This window comes from Gouania willdenowi, unplaced genomic scaffold, assembly GCF_900634775.1.
Source record: "Gouania willdenowi unplaced genomic scaffold, fGouWil2.1 scaffold_85_arrow_ctg1, whole genome shotgun sequence".
Lineage (NCBI taxonomy): Eukaryota > Metazoa > Chordata > Actinopteri > Blenniiformes > Gobiesocidae > Gouania > Gouania willdenowi.
In genome coordinates, this window is record NW_021145250.1 from 105,886 (window position 1) to 112,136 (window position 6,251).

A 6,251-nucleotide genomic window follows, 5' to 3' on the forward strand; every position below is an offset into this window, starting at 1 on the left:
CCATGACCCAGCAACAATATCAAACCATGACTCAGCAACAATATAAAACAATGACTCAGCAATAATATTAAATGCGACTCGACAACAATATAAAACCATGACTCGACAAAAAATGGAATGATGACTGTAACAATATTGAACAATGACTCAGCAACATTATCTTGGGCCTCACTGTGTATTTTGTCTTCCTGGAGCTTCTTCTAAAAACCACAGGCCTGCGTTGGGCCGTAACGTACAAATCTCTGTGATTGGAGAAAAGGAGGATGGATGGATGGATGGATGGATGGATGGATGGATGTTGTTGGATGTTGAAGGTTGCAGACCTGATCTCAGCATGAGGGAAACATCAATGCATGGATCCATGAGATCAATAATCTCTGCTCAGCCTAATTAAAGACGTGGGTTTCTTCATCACTTACTGACAATCATCCTCATCATCAATCACGTGGACGATCAATGAATATTTGATGTACTTTCACTGATTAACCTGCAAACGTTAAACTTCATTTATAGTGTTTATGTATTTATGCTCCATGTTGGATCGATGTGTGTGTGGAGGAGGAGATGATTCACACATTAAAGAAAGAAATAACCTGTGATGATAGAGTCGCACCGACAACCGAGGCTCTGATTGGACGATTAACGTCTCTGAGACCAGTAGAAACCACGCAGATGTTTGTCGGCGTGATATTTCCACATTCACTTCCTTTTTCCCACACGTTAGCACCTTTTCTTCTGGGTTCAATAAAACTTTAACGACAGGAAGTGATGAAAATGACAAAAAATTGCACAACAGGAAACAAAAATACACAACTTTTCTTCTAAAAGATACAAGTATATACAAAAATGAGAGGAATAATACACAAAACAAAAACAAATGCAGGCAATAAAGTCTTCTCTTAGCATTGGAGATTGTTAGCTTTCCCGTTAGCTTACTGGGTCTCAGTCCAGTAAGCACTTCTATTTATTTTCCAAACCTAAAAAGTTGTTTTCCTCAAAGAAAACTCTTCCTCTACAACATCTCTGACTATATGTTTGAATGCTAATCATTAATGCTAATGCTAATCCCCAAATATTCTTAGAAGTGTAATTGTTAACAGTTAGCAACAGCAACAGATGGCATTGGATGGATTTTATTTCCAAAACCAAACCAACTTCCCTCAACAACTTAACCCAAAATGCTAACGTTAGCTTAGCCTTTCATGGCCTTCAGTGGTCTCGCTCATCTCGCTACTTCTTTGTTTATGCTTGTACTGTATGTGTGTTGTTGGAAAACGTACACAAGCAGCCGTGAGGCGTGCGATGTAGCTACTGTTAGCTACGTGCTAATTTATTTTTAATTTTATTTATTCAGTTCATTTCTGATATGGTTGCAATCACAAAATTTCACTTTAACATTCAGAGCAAAATCACATCTTTTTTTTGTCTTTTTCATGTTGGAAAGGGCGACGGAAAAAAGCAGTTTGTTTATCCAGATCCGTCCCTTGATTTAAATAAAGATAATTTTACATCAAAGCTCGTGTCTTTCCTGGTCAAACATTCTTATCTTTTTCATACCATAATTTCATCAATTATGTTTTTATTTTTATTTATTTATTTTTTGTGTGTAATCATCGAGTTTGGTTTGAAAATAAAAGATAAAAGTAAAAACTTTTGGCAACATTTTTTGTGACGAGTGTAAATGTTCTAAAATAAAAAATGTTTTTCACATTTTTTAAAAGAGTTAAAAACATTTAAAAACAACGTAAAATGTGTTTAATCTAAACCTGTCGTTAAAACTTCCCAAAAAACTGACCTTCAAATTTTTGAGGTTTTTACTTTTTTATTTTTGGTTCTTGTTTCCAACGTGTTGTCGTATATTTGTTGAATAAACTCTGAACCTATTGTAACAGACATGTTAAAGTAGATTATATTACATTTATCAAATAGAAAACTGACTTAAGAACAGTTATTAACTCGCTATTGCTACTTAGCAACACTTAGCTAAGTAGCATTAGCAGAATGTGTAACATTATCTCCCTATTTCAATTATTACAAACTAAACACTTGTTAGGGCGACCGTGGCTCAGGTGGTAGAGGGTTGTCTTCTGATTGAGAGGTTGGGGGTTCGATCCCAGTACCTGACTATGTGTCGAAGTGTCCTTGGGCAAGACACTGAACCCTAAGTTGCTCCCAGTGGTCGACTAGTGCCTTGCATGTTAGTTCTGTCCCACTGGTGAATGAGCTGATATGTAAAGACTGTTTCAGTGATGATAAAGCTCTATATAAATCATGTCCATTTACCATTATTACCATTTATCGGTTAGCATGTGGCTAGCTGTGACCTCTTAGCGCATTGTGGGTTTCCAATGATTAGAAGCTAACTTCCTTAAAGGCTAAAGCTAGCGCTGCTCTTTGAGCACGTGCAGCTGCTGCCGCGGGAAAACTTTCTCGGGGCGTATTTTTTTCTCCGTCTGCTCCGACTCTCATCTCCATGGCAACGCGTATGATCGGATGAGCATCAAAGACAGAAAAATGTAGGTCAGAGACGGCGTGAGTTCAGGAGGTAATAATTCAAATGAGCAGCACATAACGTCCAATAAACTACAGACATGTGCAGACGGGATGTTCAAGACAATCAATAAATGTGATTGATTAGATTCACTGAAATATGAAAGAATGAATTAACAGTGAAGACTTTGGGCTCGGTTGCATTTATGAGCAAAAGATTGACTCAGAGATTGCGTGAGGAGCTCAGAGTAGAGCTGCTGCTCCTCTGTTATTACTCAGAGCAGGAAAAGTCGCAGAAAAACTATTTTTTTTAACTTTTTTATAAATAAAAAATATATTCATAAAAATACATTAATTAAAAAAAAAATAAAAAATTAATTTTTTTCTTTTATTAATTTAAAACCAGAAACTGGAAAACGTAAAAACCAAAAAAGCAGCGTTTTTCTGTTTTTAATCTCACCAACAGACAGACTTTTATTTTATTAAAAATGATCTTATATCATATTTTCCACCTCACACTGATGGCAGAGGTTCATTTATGTGTTGATGACGTTTTGTTAAAGAGTTATTGATGCTGAAAGTCTGAATCTGTGAATATCTGACAACTCTACCAAACAGTGTTATGGTCCAAATAGTATCCAGATAATCTGGTGACTGGGCAGAGTTTTGCTCCTGGTCCTGACATAAAAAGAAGCAACGCATAAGTCACATGACTGGTGAATTGAAACGTTATTAATACATAAATAAATCAAAACCAAAAAATTGACGTTACGTAAAACATGTTCATGATGTGTGGAACCAGAGGTGGTGTAATGAATCTACTGGTGCTTCTCGTTTCTTGCGATCAACTTCCGTGTGCGTTGGCGGCTGCTGTTAGCGGTATTTATAACGTGCAAAATAAACATTTTTCTGCCCTAAAAAAAACTGTAATTGTTTTTGAAAAAGTGTGAAATGGTAGAAGTTCTAACATCTATTGTTCCTCACAGTTGATAGTCAGTCACCAGTTTATTTAGATACTATTTGGATCATAACACCACAAACCAAAACATAAACGTGAGCAGCTTTTTACTAAAACATCCACAGACTGAATGAAAACTGATGAAATAAATCCTAAACAGTCCTATTGTGTGATGACACCTGGTCCAGGACTGTGGAGGGAAACCATGTGGACTCACTTCAGTTCTCGCTTTAATTTTCCCGTAAATATCCAAATATCTAATGTAAAAAAAAAAAAAATGCTGCTTATCTAATTTTTCTGTATTTCTGTTTTGGTTTTAAATCCGTAAAAACAAAACCACACCCTTTATTTATTTTTTTTTTATTTATTTGGTTTTCAAACGGAATAATCAAAGAACGAAGGTACACGGACTGAAAACAAAACGTTAACTTTAAAAAAAAAAATAAAAAAAATACCAAAACATTTAAAAAAGAAATAATTTAAAAATTAATTAAAAAAAATAAAAGGTTGAATTTATAATGTAAGAAAAAAAATGCATTTAATTAAAAAAAGAAAGAAAAAGAACATTGTTATCATGTGATCAAATAAAATGAGCCAATATTTCACTTGTTTTCTCTGGACATCATGTTCTCCAGGTCAGATGATGGTGTGTAGATGTGTGTGTTCTTCATTGTCTGACAGACGATGAGTCAAAGCGTTTCCTCAGGCGTAGAGCGCGTCACGCCTTCAGACGTACGACACACGCTGATGTTTGTGAGAATAGAACGTTTCAGAGCCTGAAGGATCCACGCTGACTTTTTAAGATGAGTTTAAAGAATTAGAACATGAGAAAAACACAATGAGAACAAAAAGTGACTTCAGCACACAGAGCGTTAAATTATGGGAAGAGCAGTAAATGTGTCACCAACCAGCACCAGATGCCTTCAAGAAACTAAGAATCATTTTAACAATTTGAGCCTATTTTTGCTCCTTTTAATGTATTTTTGCTACATTTCTCCTATTTCTGACATTTCTACATCATATTTCAATGACTTTTCTCCATTTATTTCCACTTTCCAGACATGTTCAGCACTTATAAACCATTTCTACCACTTTTACACCTAATGTCAAATATTGACCCATTATTGCTGCCATGATGAATTCATGTTGGGTGTGGGATACATATGTATATATATATACTGTACGTATATATGCATTTGTGTGTATCCATAAAATGAAGAGTCCGTCCTTAAGACTGCTCTACTGTAAAGTGTCTTGAAATACCATTGGTTATGATTTGGCGCTATACAAATAAAAGATTGATTGATTGTCACTTTTAACCTATTTTCACCAGATTTTATAATTTTTGGCAATTTAACCACCTTCACCATTTGTCATGTCCATTATTTACCAGTTTAAACTACTTGTTCTAATATTAACACTTTCTGTCTGTTTTTATCCACTGTAATTTACAACTTTTAACCAATTTCTGTGGTTTTTAAAATCCCATTTCACCATCTTTGCCACCATTTTTATTCATTTTGAACCATTTTATTAGTGATTAAAACCAGGATTTCCATCTTTAAGATGACTATAATAATAATAAACGTTCCTGGATAACAGTGGATATTATTCAGATGAATAAATACATGTGGTTATCACAGATTCATAGAACAATGGACCATCATTTTGCTGACTTGCGTGTGAACACGTTCTTTAACCTCCAGATCAAAGCGAGCGTAGACGGCGACTAAAAGCATGTCAGCGCTAAGGCGTGAAGCTAATGGATCTCCCACTTTATCAGAGTCGCTTCATTAAAACTTTATTGTTCCATAAGGACGTTCCACGCTCACGCTTCACTAATGGCTACAGCGTTAGCTTAGCTGATGCTACACTTTAAAACCAGCTCTGCCTTTAGAGTCTGAAGAAACCAGGACGCACTGAACAGGAAGTGATTTTATCTGAGAACAAATCATTTTATAACATCAGAGATGTTAGAACTGATCATAGCACGAACAGATGTATGAAGAATAGATCTGTTCCTGTCCCATGTCACAGACAAATATATCTAAATAAAAGAGCTTTTTGACATCCATAAAATGATGGTCCATTGTTCTATGAATCTGTGATAACCACATTTATTTATTCATCTGAATAATATCCACTGTTATCCAGGAACGTTTATTATTATTATTATAGTCATCTTAAAGATGGAAATCCTGGTTTTAATCACTAATAAAATGGTTCAAAGTGACCAAAAATGTTGGAAAAGGTGGTGAAATGGGATTTTAAAAACCATAGAAATTGGTTAAAAGTTGTAAATTACAGTGGATAAAAACAGTTCTGCGTTAATATTGGAACAATTAGTTTAATCTGGTAAATAACGGACATGACAAATGGTGAATGTGGTTAAATTGGTAAAAATAATAATGAAATATGGTTAAAAAAAAAAGGTTAAAAGTGACAATAATGGGTCAATATATGTGTAATTAGGTGTAAAAGTGGTAGAAATGGTTTATAAGTGCTGAACATGTGTTGGAAATAATGAAGTGTCAGAAATGGGAGAAATGTAGCAAAAATACATTAAAAGGAGCAAAAATATGGCAAGAAAAAGTGATGAAAATATATTAAAATATGGTGAAGTTGCAGAAAAATGAAAAACAAAAGGGCTCAAATTGTTGAAAAAAACAATTCTTATTTTTTTGAAGGCATCTGGAGACCCCTCCCAGTATCTCACGAGACCAAATTGGGTCCTGACCCCCAGGTTGAGAACCCCTGGTATAAAGAAAAGATCTGATTAGTTTGTCTGTTCCTGTACTTTGTC